This window comes from Choloepus didactylus, chromosome 14 (assembly GCF_015220235.1).
Source record: "Choloepus didactylus isolate mChoDid1 chromosome 14, mChoDid1.pri, whole genome shotgun sequence".
NCBI classification, from domain to species: Eukaryota; Metazoa; Chordata; class Mammalia; order Pilosa; family Megalonychidae; genus Choloepus; species Choloepus didactylus.
Window position 1 is genome coordinate 13,006,896 of NC_051320.1, and position 15,748 is coordinate 13,022,643.

The 15,748-nt window shown below is 43.6% G+C and overlaps 1 protein-coding gene across 4 annotated transcripts in view; it reads left to right on the forward strand.

The window, feature by feature from the left end:
* Positions 1-15,748, forward strand: part of LYN (LYN proto-oncogene, Src family tyrosine kinase) — a 129,393-nt gene that overhangs the window by 97,830 nt on the left and 15,815 nt on the right. The window lies entirely within an intron of this gene.

The window sequence follows — 15,748 nt, forward strand, 5'->3', positions numbered from 1 at the left end:
GCCAGAGGGCAGCTAAGCACTAATGCAGCAGGCCCCAGCTATAGGCCTCAGCAAATAACCTCACCAAAGGCCCAACAAAGACCCCACCAGATACCCTTTCAAAAGCCCCACCAAAGGCCCCACCAAAGACCCACCAAAGGCCCAACCAAAGACCCACCAAAGAAGACCCACCAAAGTTCTCACCAAAGACCCCACCAAAGGCCTCACCAAAGATTCCACTAAAGACTCACCAAAGGCCCCACCAAAAACCCCACCAAAGGCCTCACCAAAGATTCCACTAAAGACCCACCAAAGACCCCACGAAAGGCACCAAAGACTCCTTCAAAGACCCCACCAAAGACTCCAACCAAAGGCCCTGCAGAACCACAGGCACCTCTACCACCGCCACTCTCCCCATCCCCATTCGAACACTCCTTCCTTGAAGGTTCCGAGTCAGCCACTTGAGGGCCTGGGTGGTGTGCCGGGGGCAGCCCTCTCCAGGCACCCGCAGTCCCTGTGAAGAGGGGACCATTCACAGTCTCCTCTGTCGGATTCCACAGCACTGGTCACAGCCTCCTCAGCAAGCTCGTCCTCCTGGCCCTACCCTTCCCATCTTCGAGCACCTCCTGGGCATCTTCCTTGAGGCCTCTCTTTTCTCACCCTCCTCCCCTAGAGTTCATCAGCACAGCCTCTCATTTCTCCTTCCAAAATGCATTGCTTCTCCTCCAGGCCCCCATCATTTCTCCTGTGCACAGTTGCAGCTGCCTCTTCGCCAGGGCCACCAGGTTTTAGCTAATACAAATACAGGCCGCCCAATTAAATTGGAATTTCAGGTAAACAGCAAGTAATTTTGGGGCATCAGTGTGTCCCATGTGCTTTGGCATCCCTAGTCCTCACTGATCTCCCTCCTTCCAAGCTCCACCAAGTAGCCAGAACCGTGTTTTAAGCTCGATTGGATGATTTTGCCCCCCTGCTTAAACCCTTCTGTGAATTCTCGTCATACTTGTAAAATCTCGTGGAGGGCCTGAGGGCAACACTCCCCCCACCCTCCAGCATCCCTGCCTTCCTTCACCTCCCTCCTGTTTTAGTGCCTTTTTCAAACCCACTTCCTAGAAACTACCCCCTTCCTGCCCCAAAGACACTTCCTCTGCCCTTCCTTCTTAAAGAAACGCCATCCCCAAGCCCACATCCACTCTGTGATTCCCTGTCTCTTGTTTCTTTCAGGGCATTTACCACCATTTGAATTTTCTGATACCTTCTTGTTTACCTTTTTTACATCTAGCACTTAGCACAGTGCCAAGTAGGTATTTATCAACTGACTGTATTGATCATTGATAGAAGGGATTGGCTATATTCAGCTGAAAATAGTTTATTCTCTGCTTTATACACCTCTGGATAAATAACTAGAAGAAAATGTGTTTTGTTTGTTTGTTTGTTTTTTAAGTGATTTCCAAGTCACTGTTCAGGAATATTGATGCATTCCATATTTTCTGGATAAGTTTCTTCTTCCCCTTCCTCTCACTGTTGGTTTACATTCCTGAACAAAAGTTACCTTACTGGTTGAAATAAAGGTACGAAAAGGAAAAGGAAGTAGAATATAAGTCTCTGGGACTTATGAAAAGACAAAGAGCTGCTTTGTTTCACATTCCCTGTGGAATAAAAAACATCGGGAGGAATGAGAAGCTACGAACAAAATATTTAACACTGAAGGCAGTGGTGGTTGATGTTTAGCCTAACTTGGAAAAAGGAAAAAAAAAAAAAAAGGAAAAGAAAACCAGCCATGTTTCTCCTTCCCTGGCATAATTTGGGTCTTTTGGTGGCCTACCCAGTCCAGTCACTGCCAACACTGCCAGCACTGCCTCCCACACTTACCTCCTAAGTGAATAATCAAGACCCCTTCATTTCCAGGACTGCCATAAAAGACCACACAGGTGGCTGAAAGCAACAAGTATGCATTCTCTTACAGATTAGAGGTCTGTAAAGTGTTGACAGTGCCATGGTCCCTTTTAAAGTTGTAGTGGGGGCGTTCTGTCCCACCTCCTCCAGCTTCCGGTGGCCCCAGATGTTCCACTCCAATCTCTGCCTCTGTTTTCACATGGCCATCTTCCCTGCGTCTTTGTCTCTAGGTTCAAATTTCCCTCTTCTGCTTTTGTTGAGATATATTCACACACCATACATTTCATCCAAACTGTGCATTCATTGGCTCACAGTATCATTATATAGTTGTGCATTCATCACCACAATCAATTTTAGAACATTTCCCTTACTCCAGGGAAAGAAAAAAAAAAAAGACTCCAAAATATCCCATAGCCTTTTCCCCCATCATCCATCTTTTTTAATCATTTTTTTACATGTGCTATTTTATATGTTTAATTTAATATTATAATTTTTCATGTTATTAAAAACTCCATAAACTTGTATGTGACTATTGCAATATAATATTTTACTCCAGTGACCATATCATGATATCCTTAACATTCCCTTATTCATAAACATTTAGGACTTCTCCAATTTCATTAATATAAATAACAATGCAAAGCATTTTTTGGGCAAACTGACTTATTTCACTTATTTCCTTACCATAGATCCCCAGTAGCCAAATAGCTGGATCAGATGAACATTTTTTAAGACTCTTGATTTTCAAAGCTTGTTTTCACAATTGGCTCTCTTTTCACTCAAATAGAACAAATTGTTTCTTGCTTTGACGTGTTCTGTGTAACTTGCACATCACATCAGAGGCGACCAGACAGTCACACCTCATCTCCTGCCTGTGGGCACAGCAGAAACTCTGAAATGAGAGCCAATCCCTTCTCTCGTTTCCCCCATCACTGGGATAAGATAAGAACGTTTTGCTCCCCGCTTCTCCTTTCAAAGCATATGCACTGGCTCCTTAGCTACCACTCCAGAATTTGGTCACCCAGGTCGTTGTGGTGGCAGCCAAGCAGATGGAGAAGAGAGGACAGTTCACATAGGAGATCTGTAATCCCCTGGGTTTCACCAACTCACAGCCATCCTGGGTGTGTGAGAAGGGGCAAGTCTCTTTCTTGAATAGGGACGGGGGGACAGGGATGCGGTCACTCTCAGGACATCTCCTTTATACCTGTAAGCAGCTGGTATAAGGCTCCCTGAACACGGGGGTAAGTAACTGCACAGCGTAGAGCCTGGCTTCTTCCTAAGTTGACAGCAGCTGATCAGCAAAGGGGAGGTGGCAGAAGCAAGGTCTGCCAACCAGACCACCCAGCAGCATCCCCTGACAGGCTGCTGGGGCTGGCCGAGGCTGCCCGTGGGGACTTCCACAAATGGTCCCTTGGCTCTAAAAGGTCACCTCTTTGTCATTTCACTATTATGAATCAAATCTGGATTTGAGTCTTTTATTACTAATAATAGTAATAATCTCTGCCGTGCATTGAGCAGAGTGTGTGGTCAGTGCTTTGTTTGCATTCTCCTTTTCAACATGTCTGAACCCTACTGGGTTGATACTCTTATCATCACCATTTTGCAGAGTGGAAAACTTGCCCCAAGTTTATATAAAGCTAAGTTGACTCCCTATAAAGTCACAACTATTGAACAGTCTCTGGAGAAATCACTGGTATTCACTGCTTCCTGCTAATTCCCTAATTGTGAAATACCATCAGAGCCAGGTTTACTTGGCAGAGTTGTTTTTGTTTTAAAATTTTTATTGTGGTAGCATATATATAAAACACAAAATTTCCCATTTTAGCCATTTTCAAGTATACAGTTCAGTGGTATTAATTACATTCACAGTGTTGTGCTCCCATCACCAACATCCATTACTGAAACTCATCACCCCAAACAGAAGCTCCATATCCATTAAGCAGTAACCCCCCATTCCCATTCCCCTAGCCTCTGGGAACCTCTAATTTACTTTCTCTATTGCATATGTATATAGTTGCTTATTCTAGATATTTCACATAAGTGGAATCATACAATATCTGACCTTTGGTGTCTGGCTTATTTCACTCAACTTGATGTCTTCAAGGTTCATCCGTGTTGTCGCACGTATCAGGACTTCATTCCTTTTTACAGCTGAAAAATATTCCTTGCATGGATAGACCACATTTTGTTTATCCATTTATCCAAGGAGGGACATTTGGGTTGCTTCCACCTTTGGGCTCTTGTGAATAATGCCACTGTGAACACTGGTGCACAAATGATCTCTGAGTCCCTGTTTTTAATTCTTGGTGTATACCTAAAAGTGGGATGGCTGGGTCATTTGGTAGTTCTACATTTAACTTTTTGAGGAACTGTAGTTAGCAGTTTTAAGATCAGATTAAGAAGCACTGTGGTTTGGACCTACCCAGGTGTGTGATGCACACCCACCCAAGTGCAGTGAGCCACAGTGCCACAGACGTGTGGGTGACAGGTACTGGCTGTGACCTCCTTGTGGCAAAGAGCCTTCGCCAGGTTCCACTCCTGCTTTCCTTCAGCTGGAAGCTTCCAGCCTGTCTTTGCAAGAGAAAGTCTTTGCGTATTAGTTGACAAACTCTTCTTCCCTTTTTGCCAAAGTGATGCTTTAGAATCTTTTTCCCTGAAACTTACCTAAATATGATTATTTGGTGATGCTCCCTTTTGGAAACCATGTCTCTCTGAAGCATTGTGGTTCTTCCGATGGGTTGATTCAAGTTTCACCAGACACAGAAACCCCCACCAACCCTGGCTTTGTTATCTGCCAAACTCTGCCCTTGTCTTTGAGCTATGAAGACAGTCTGAGACTGTAAAACTTGACCACTTTTTAAAAAATTGCCTGGTTTTCTTCTCTTTTCCCTTTTTTTCCTGCTGCCAGTTTGGTGAGCATTCTACTGTTTGTTTATACAAACAAAACAGTGTGGATGAATGAGTAAAAGCAGAGACATTTCTGTGAATGTAACTGATATCACTGAATTGTGCCTTTGAAAGTGGTTAACATGAGAAACTTTTTAAATGCAATATTATTGATACATATTCACACAGCATAGAAACCATCCAATGAATACAGTCACTGGTTCACAGTATCCTCATGTGGTTGTGCATACAGCCCCATGATCAAATTTAGAACATTTTCATTACTTCAGAAAAGAAATAAAAAAGAAAACCCAAATCCTCCCATACTCCTTATCCTCCCCATATTATATGTTAACCCTTGGTGTCGGTGTGGTACAGTTGTTACTGTTGATGATATCACTGTTAACTGTAGTCCATAGTTTGCAATAGGTACATTTTCCCCATATGCCCTTCTGTTATTAACTCCTTATGATCGTGTCATACATCTGCTCTAGTTCATGAGAGAACTTTTTTTAATATTTGTACAGTTAATCACCAGCATTGTCTACCACAAGATTCACTGTGTTATACATTCCCATGTTTTAATCTCCTGCTTTTCTTTTGGTGACATCCATGACTCTAAACTTCCCCTTTCCACCACATTCACACCCCTGAAGTAAGAAATTTTTAGTTATGTATAAATTATTCTAATAAAAAGTTAGGGAAAACAAAACAAAACAAAACAGTACAGATGAGAGGACCAGCCAGACTTGGATTCAACTCATGGCCTTCATAGAAAAACTTTCCACCTCTCTAAGACTCAGCTTCCTCGTCTTTACAATGAATGTTACCTAATTCATAGGCTTTTCGTTGGGGTGGGGAGTGGTTGAGATTGGGGCTTAAACAACAGGAATTTATTCTCAGTTCTGGAGGAAGGAGTTTGAACTCGAGCTGTGGGCAGGGCTGTGCTCTCCCCGATGGCTGTCGAGAAGACACTTTCTTGCCTCCTCTGGCTCTGATAGGTTCTGGCAGTGGACGGCAACCCTTGGCATCCCGGGGCTTGGAGCTGTGCGGCCTCCCGCAGCCCGTGGTCTTCTTCCTTCCATGCTTGACTCTGTGTCTCTTTCCTTATAAGCTCACTGGTCTTGTTGGATTAAGTGACCACCCTTCTCCCGTAGGTTGCCATCTTAACTAATTACATCTGCAGTGACATTATATTCAGGCTCCCTTCCGTGGTCCTGGGGGTTAGCAAGGATATCAACATAACTTTTGGGGGGACACAATTTGACCCATAGCAGGACCCCTCTATCAGAATGAAATTAAGAATATCTAGTTTCCTGATCAAGTAATAGGTTTTAGCTTCACTTCTATTGGCTTCCAGCACAGGCTTGTTTTAATGATTATAAACATCTGGCATGGAGCGCGGCCATAGTGGGCAGCCCACCATCGTCATCGTCAAAGTAACAGACTTCAATCTTGCTTAGCAGTTTTGCTTGGAAGAGAAGAACATTCTAATAACCAAATAAAGCTAAAAGAAAATTTCCAAGATATTTTGACCCCAAAAAAGGTAGAATATAAATAGAGCGATACATGAGCTTTGTATTCTATCCCATCCTCCATCCAAATTATGGATTTAAAGCATGTAGGAATCCAACAAGGGGATAGAAAAGTGCTTCTATAAAATAAACTGTCAAGTGCTCTGAAAACAAATGCTCTCATAGTTGGAGAACAGAGATGTGTTCTTACTTGAAATTTCCTTTGCAAGCTCCCCATGTTCCTTACATCGTATTTTTCTGTTGTCACGAAATGGTCTTTTTAGACTAGGCTGGGACTGACTACAGGGGTGGTTGTTATAAAGGACACCTCAGGGGCTTCAGAACCCTTAAGAGGGACTGCAGCTTTTCTGCATTGCCATTCTCATTCAGTTCCAACTTCTGATTAATATTGTTATCATTATCATCTCACAGGCTTCGTGGGGTTTTTGAAAGTGGTTAATTATATGAATTCTACGTTTTCCAAAATGTAGAAAGCAAGTACATATCTAGGGAGCTGGACACAATGCCTAATTAAACAGGTAAAGTAATGAGAAAACTGGAAAAATTTTATTTAAATTTTATTCTTTCCTTCTTCGGGGCAGGTTTCTTGTTTAATTTTGTTCACTGCTTGTCTAGATGACAAATGTTTTCCAAACAGCCAACTCTAAAACAAGTTGCATTTTCTGTTCCAGTTTTTCATTTAGGTTGGAATTTCCTGGGGTAGATTATAGCCTTTCTCAAGAGATTACAATGGGTCCTTCTTTCAGCCCCCCTTTCATTCCTCTTTTCCGTTGGTCATCTGGCTCAAATACGTGTTTCTTTTCCTTAAAATAAAAAAAAATAGTTTGCCAAGCAAGAGAGAGCCTGTTAGTGGCCAATGTCTCAAAAAAGTAACAGTAATTTAAATGAACACAAGAACATTCAAGTAAGATTTCCAGAGAATGGTCATCCACACCAACATTTCATTACCTGTCTAGAGCATCACTCACATTTTCTGGCAAAACCAGCAAGCAGTGTGTGCTGAGCAAACTGGCCCTAGACCACATAGCTGGCAAGGTTACTTTGGCTCAGGGCCTGAGAGCATGAATGGAAGCCGGGTCACCGTGTGTTGGACGCGGGGATTCAACGCACTTTCTCAGGTTGACCTCTGAGAAAACGTGAAAGAGATGCATGACCTTGGTGGTCATTTCAGAAAGTAAGGTCACATACAAGAGGTGTTATCTGAGCTCCACTGAGACCGTCTGATGCGTTGCCCGGAAGGTCGTAGTTGTTAGTTAGGTATTTCCAGGCCCCAGCATAACTGTCCTTCCAGCTACCAGGGTGACCAACAGCCACTCACTTCTTAGTAAATGGATTCAATGACACAGAGCTGGATTCGTTGGGAGGGAGAGAGCAGTGTGGCTTTTTGCAGAGTGGTCCAGGCTGGGTTGTGTGAAGGGTGTCTGCTGGGACTTCCCACCATGTTTGCTCCTCATTCCAGGAATGGGAACGCAGACTTTTCTGTCCACATTGTTATTGTGGTGGGAATTTAAATGAGGGTGCTAAATCAATTGCTTTCTAAAACTTAGGTCCCAATTGAACATTTTTGACCTCATACCCTGGAAAAAAATTCTAAATGCTGTGTAAAGAGGTCTCAGATGTTATGTTGTTGCCACCCCACTCCCACTTAACTGTGTGTACATGTAGGGGGGTGTGTGTGTGTGTTAGGAAACGATGAGCAGGAGCAGCTACCCCTGAAAAGCTGTAATGCTTTATGAAATGTTGGAGTTCTGACAACTTTGCATGTATGTATGTATATATATGTGTGTGTGTAAAGTCATTTCTGTCTAAAACCATACATCTCTATATATGGCAACAGAGCCATGTATAGTTATGCAGAGTGCATCTCAAGTAACAGCACTCTGAGATGTGGGGAGGGTCTGAAATCCATCCCCAGTGCAGCTCACCCACTAGCCAAGACAGCTGGGTGGCACTCACCTGGGGGAAGCAGAGCATTTTCTCATTTGCTGTGGGCCACTAACTGGACATCTTTCTGGAGGGTTGACACTTCCTACTTCCCATGAGTAGTGGGAGAGGCCGGTGTGTATTTGAAATTAGGACATTCAGCAGTGATACCTTACTTCTCTTTCTTTGACCCTCACGTGTCTTTCTAACCCCTCAAGTCTTCCAACTTGCTGAAGCTCCTTCATTCACTGTAAGGCTAGTTGAGGAAGAGCTCTGTTGACCACTGTTTTTCTTCCCTCTATAAATTAAAAGGCTGCTTGAGAAGACTCACAGTCCAGGAGACCGGCAGTCTATTGATTCAGCAACTGACAAGAGAGGGTGGCCCTTTAACTCAGGAAGCATCATTTTCAATATCTTCTATGTGCCTAGGATTTTCATTCAGTACCAGATGCCTGAAATCTCACCTGAACCCACCAGTGGATCACATCGGGCTCCCTGCGTGTCGCTCTGTCTTACCCTTCCTCTCAGTCCTCCCGGGATTGCTGCACAGTCCACATGGGAGCATTCGGAATCATCGGCCTCAGTCCCGGGCCTCATCAACCAGCAGTTGTCGCTCTTCCTACAGGGAGCCTTGACCCAGAGCCTGGGCTCCCTTAGCAGTTTGCTCAGTAAATAGCTTTAAAACACACACCGAATGTCATCGTCTGCTTCCACTGAAGGTACAAAATAGAGGAACTGAGAATGTGTGCTTGCCATGCTATTTAAGCTGATGGGCACATGTAAACCTAATTCTGGCTTTCAACCAGGAGCACGAAAACACTGCTAACATTATCTTTTTACATGCTTATTCTCACTTGAGGTAACGGGGATGCATTTTATTTCAAATGGCCATTAGTTCCACATGTAGACCATCTAGTACTGAGTGAGAAATTAGTGCTTGAAGAAAAGAGATGTTTATAACTGCTGCTTCAGTGTTGAGCAGGTGCTGGAGAAAAGTCAGGGTTTTCTGGTGTTTGTGAACCACCAGGCCTGGCACTGTAATGTTGGCTTGGCCTGTGATTAAAAAGATTCTCCTTGTCTGGTTTCAAATGAAAAGATTAAATCAGTTCTCCAGACCCTCTGTATGACAGCCCAGCTCTGGAGCCATGCTAAAGCGGGGACAGGCACTGGGGACGTGTTGACTCTGTATGGCCCTGGCCTCCAAGCCACTGGACTGAAGAGGTCCTTCTATGTAAACTGGAGGGAAAACAGAAGCTTCCCAGCCATTGATGTACCAGGAATTCTGCCAGGGTGTTTGAAGAACCTTATAATCCATCCTTATAATTCCACTTTCCCCAGCCTTGTTCCCTCTGTCTCCCCAGGCCTCTTTCACTGCTGGTGCTGCACACCTTACTCATTCTCTTTTCTTAGGCTGAGCTCTCATGGGGCCCACCTCCCTTCCCCAAGCGTTTGAAGGACAACAATCCACTATCACAGGCAAAGTGACGAGATCAATAATCTTTCAGATCTATCCAGAACATTAATTCCTAAAATAGCTCAGCTTAAAAGACTATAGTCTGCTGCAGCATGTCTCAGACTTCAATGTGCATAACAGACCACACGGTAAATGCAGATTCTGGTGGAATAGATCAGGGTCTGGGCTCAAAATTTAGCCTTTATTATGAGCTCCTGGACGATGGCAGAGCGGCTACTGGTCCAAGGACCACACTCTGGGTTTTCAACCTGGGTTGCAGGTTCAGTCACCTGTGGATGCCCAGGACTCACTCTTGTACTTTTTGGTTTAATTGGATTCAGGTGGAGACCAGATATAGGGATTGTTTAAAAGTTCCCCAGGTGATTTTTTTTTTTTTTTAATCTTCATTTTATTGAGATATATTCACATACCACGCAGTCATACAAAACAAATCGTACTTTCGATTGTTTACAGTACCATTACATAGTGGTACATTCATCACCCAAATCAATCCCTGATACCTTCATTAGCACACACACAAAAATAACAAGAATAATAATTAGAGTGAAAAAGAGCAATTGAAGTAAAAAAGAACACTGGGTACCTTTGTCTGTTTGTTTCCTTCTCCTATTTTTCTACTCATCCATCCATAAACTAGACAAAGTGGAGTGTGGTCCTTATGGCTTTCCCAATCCCATTGTCACCCCTCATAAGCTACATTTTTATACAACTGTCTTTGAGATTCATGGGTTCTGGGTTGTAGTTTGATAGTTTCAGGTATCCACCACCAGCTACCCCAGTTCTTTGGAACGTAAAAAGGGTTGTCTAAAGTGTACGTAAGAGTGCCCTCCAGAGTGACCTCTCGGCTCCTTTTGGAATCTCTCTGCCACTGAAGCTTATTTCATTTCCTTTCACATCCCCCTTTTGGTCAAGAAGATGTTCTCCGTCCCACGATGCCGGGTCTATATTCCTCCCCGGGAGTCATATTCCACGTTGCCAGGGAGATTCACTCCCCTGGGTGTCTGATCCCACGTAGGGGGGAGGGCAGTGATTTCACCTTTCAAGTTGGCTTAGCCAGAGAGAGAGGGCCACATCTGAGCAACAAAGAGGCATTCGGGAGGAGGCTCTTAGGCACAACCATAGGGAGGCCTAGCCTCTCCTTTGCAGCATCCCCAGGTGATTTTAACACACAGCCATGGTAAAGAACTACTGATTTAAGGGTTAAAAATTTAATTTAACCATAAAATCCATGGAGGGGTAATTAAATTCAGTTCCCAACCTTTTCACTAACCTGTGTTGTGACTCTGAGAAAGTAATTTCCTTTTCATCCCAGTAAGGTCTGTGGAATGACAGCTGTTATTATTACTATTACTACTATTATTGATATTATTTGCAATGGATAGAATTCTTTGATGAAAGCATATTTTCCTGCTTAATTTTAGCCCAGTTGTTTCATTCTGATGTGGTGTTAACCTCATCTCAGCCATGAAAACATCACTATCCATCTTATTTCCCTCTTTTAAGCCACAGGGCAAAATTAGCTTTAAAATTTCTTTGTTCTATGTAGCATCTCCTAGACTAGGACAAGATCACTCCCCCAGGGAAGCAAAAATTGGTTCCTGGTTCCCAGGGGCTGAAGACAACTTAGAAATTACAATAATTTGTGTCCTTTCAAAGCTCATTCGTACCTGACAAAATCGTTTTTCATCGTACTTCCTTTCTCTTTTTAGGGATACATTTAATTAAATTTTAAATTTAAATTATTCTCCTTAGGGGGGAGGGGTGACAATGAAAACAAGTTTGAGGACACTGATGTAGACAGAGATATTCCAAATTCAGCTTACATGCACTTTCTGAAACGGATTGACAGAACTCTACCCATACAGACTGAGATGCCTTTTCTGTGGGGTGAGAGTTTGACAACAATGAACTCTGGGAGCTAACTTCAAATGGATTTAAAGGAGTGTTCTCTTGATGAACGATTGGGGTTCAAGAAACATCTGATTATCCAGCCAAAATTGAGCTATTTGTACTGATGTGATATTTTGGTATGTGGTGTTTGAGGGCACGAACTTGGAAGCCAGGCACACCCAGGTTTAAATCCTGGCTCTGCGCTTCCCTAGGTCACTTTTGGCAGGCTGTTTACCCCCTGTAAACCTCACTTGCATCTGTGGAAGTGAAACCCCACCTGACAGATTTGTCATTAATAGGAAACATTAGCTGGGTGTAAAGAATGTAAACAGGTGGTGGGGAAAGTGTATCATCATCATCATCATCATCATCATCATCGTTGTCATCGTCGTTGTCGCTGTCATCATTATAAAATATCCAGGGGCACAAAACAACAAAACAATCTCCTGAATCAAACAGATCCTTTCCTCACCAAACTTAACTCACCTGATCCAACTCCCTGAAGAGTCACTTTCCCACTGATGGAGTGATAAGTATGAGAGAGGGCTCGTGACCCTGAGTGGACAGCCACACGTTGGTTTGATGGTTTTATGTGACAGTTCACAATGCCGTGCTGTTGACTGTTAAACTCAGTGGTCACGGGAGAGGAAAAAGGGACTCCATGAAAGAAAGTTTGATCTCCGATACCATGAGCCAAAATTGTCTCTGATTTCTTCCTGCTGTTGTGAAATACAGCCAGTTATACTTTAGCCAAAGTAAATACAGCTGCCAAAAGATTTTTTTTAATTAAAAAAGATTAAGGCATTTTTTAAAAAGCAGCCGAGAATGAATGATACATATAGACCAAGGACAGAATAAAGACAGTGGACTATTTTTACATGAGGAGAGTGTCATGATCATGTATGACCTCAAAAGCCAGTTGTATCTGAAACCTTTTATTTTGCCCCGCTGTCTCTTGTTTATTCAACTTGGCTAATGCTATTGTTTCGAATCTTGGTCTTGGTTAAGACTATTATTGTTGTTTGGGAATCAGCTCTTTAAAGCACTCTGACATGAGAAAGAAAGCCAGAGTACACTGGGCTTGCTGCAAATTGGTTATTATTTCCATCAATCATTTTTAAAAATGCATTCAGATGTATGTAAATGCAGAAATCAGGCCCTCATTTTGCAAGTTCACAGAAAGCTTTTCTTAACCAGCTGGTCATTAAAATCAGTGACCACGAATGAGGGAGGTAAGGAGCTCACTTGATGTTTGTGTCTTGGTGCCCTCCATGCTGGGGTCCCACCAGTATCCTTGGAAGAGCATCCTGTAGAGGTCCCGAGGCATGGAGAAAGACCTGGTTGCTGTTGCAAATTGTCATTTCAGGCCTGCTTTGAGATTTCAACCAGCTTTGGCATTTTGGGGTTACTCTTCCAGTTTGTATATATTATGGGAATGTTAGATGAGTTCCCAAGAACTAAGAATTGAAAGAGGCTGAACTACTATCAAGTATAGCAAAGAGTAGAACCTGGGACCATGTCTGCAGTCACTGCTCAATCCGTTTTCCAGCTCCTACAGGCTCCCAAAACCAGCTCCATCTGCTGCAACCATTATTGCTCCATCTCCAAAAGCCCAAGCTTAAAGCTACATTTTATTATGCATTTCCACCCTTTCCATTCTTTCACTCCTCCTCAGCGTGGTCTTTACTCTCAGTGTTGCCCCGTTTTACTGGCTCTGTCTTTAAGGTCTTGTTGAACTGAAGGTACCTGCAGACAAAGGGAAGCACAGGAGGGAGGGGCAGAGCTCCTGTCTGCAGCTTCCGCCCACAATGCCTGCATCCCATCATCTTCTTCAGTAGCACCCACTCCAGGATGAAGCTTGTCCATTGACTTCTCCTGTTCCCCCCATGCCATACCCTGCTGTTTCTGGGCTGCAGTTTTCTTAGAGAAAATCCCAAACTCCAGAGCCATTCTACCCTCCCTTGGGTTCTCCTTACTAAGTATTTGTTGGCTTGATGTTGGCAGAGGCTGTTTCAAATATTTTCCAGAGCCCATTAAGGGTGGTGCATCTCCTGGGTGCTAGGGGCTGTCGAGTTGGGAACAAAAGGTAGGGGGATCGAGAGTCAGCTGCTCACCAGAGCCACCCTGACCCTTTTCCACCATTGTTGGCTGATTTCTGCTCTGCTCAGCACCCATCCCTTTTCTGAAATGCCTGCTGATTGTGGACTCCCTTTCCAAGCCCAGTGCCTCATTATGCTTCCTGCGCTGAGTGCTGGGATACAGATGACAATGCCCATCATGCATCTGCCCTCGAGGGGTTTACCCTCCTGTGGTGACCACAGACAAGCAAGCACGTGAAGGGTAGGGAGTCCTGGGAATACAGGCATTGGGGGGTCAGAGCAGAGAGAGTCGGGCAAGGTGAATCTTAAGCTGGGACCTGCGGACCTTCATCCACTACCCATTCCATATCCCCTGTACCCTCAGGAAGCACCACATCTGGTTGTGGTTCTTCGCCTGGTGGGTCAGAAAAGGGACCAGGAGGAAATGTTCCAAGCAAAGGGAGGTGGGAAAGCCTGGAGACAGGAGAGGAGATGGCTGTGGTGGGGAGGTAGAGGAGTAAGCAGGGATCAGATCATACAGGGTCTTGTCTGTGGTGTTAAGGAAGTAGGATGTTGGCGTGGGGGGAGTTATATGCAGGGAGTGACCTTACTGGATTTGCACAAAGGATTAAAGTATTCTTGTGTGAGGGATGCTGTAGGTCCAGACCTGTGCAGAAAGAGGACCCGCAGTGGTATTGAAGCAAGGGCCCCTCTGAGTTGGCAGGTGGGTGTTGGGGGGTCCTCTACTTGACCTGCACATGTTGTACTTGGTTATCAAAGTTGGGCATTATTAAATTGTAATTTCTACTAAAGGAAAAGACCAGGCCCCTTTTGTTCTTTCCCAGTTTTTTCCTTGAGGCCCCAGTCAGATGCAAAACACTGGGCTGAAAGGACTTTGGGATGGACATAGTACACACTGACTATTATACAAAATACTTTATGACCCCGAAAATATCATCTGCCAAATTCCTGCCACAGTATGCAAGCAACACAATATTCAGAATAAAATAAAATAAAATAACAATAAAAAATGCAGTACATTTTCCAAAGAACTTTCTTTGCCTCTGGAAGACGTTTGGTGACAAGGCTGAAGGTTCCGACAAGTAACAATACTAAAGAAATAAGTTGTGGCTTTTGCGTAGGAGGTGTTTATGGTCTCGTTGGCATGGCGGCAACAGCAACAAGTGGAGTCAACAGCATAAAAATCATCACAAAGCAATCATCTGTAGGTGCAAATGATTTTTCTACAAATTGGACTTGAGGCCGATAGAGGGAAGAGAAATTATGAAGGAGGAGTTCAGGGAAGGCTGGCTGAGCAGAAGGCTCAGTGGAGGCAGAAAGGGGTCCCAGGCGGGGAGAAGGCTGAATACCCATTGTAATGAGCTCATCCTTTGCAAGCCAGTGGCCTGGCTGAAAGGGGGGTTTCCCCTGGAGTTTTAACAAGGGGGTGTTGTTGCAGGGGCCGGGCGGTGTCAGTTCTACAGTCCTCCAAGCTGTGCGGCCTGGTGTTCAAGGGAGAATCTGGATTGACAGATGCCTGTGTGACATAATCCTAATTAGAATTTTCCCTCTAACCAGACACACCTGCTCACCAGATGCGTCTCCTTGGTTTTCTTTTTTCTTATTTTTTAATAATCCAATTTTTTTTTATTAGAGAAGATGTAGGTTTACAGAAAAATTATGCAGAAAATACACATACCCCTCTTATTATTAACGCCTTGCATTAATGTGATGCCTTTGTTATAACTGATGAAAGAAGATTATTATAATTGTACTGTTACTATATAGTCCAGGGTTTCCTGTTTGTGGTGTACCATTCTATGTTTTGTGTGTTTTTTTTCCTAGTAACATATACACAATCTTTTTTTTTTTAAGATCTTTAACTTCATAATTTGGTAATGTGTTTCTGAAATACCTAATTTGGAACGACGACACGTGTTCTATTAAGCAACAAGAAATAGTTTCCACCTCCCATATTTTATCATTTTTTGGTTTAAATCTGCTATTCCTTCCTGCCATTCATGCTTTGCTGTCATGCCGAGTCTTTCTGACCCTGGAGGGACGGTGTAGAGAGAACTTGGAAAACC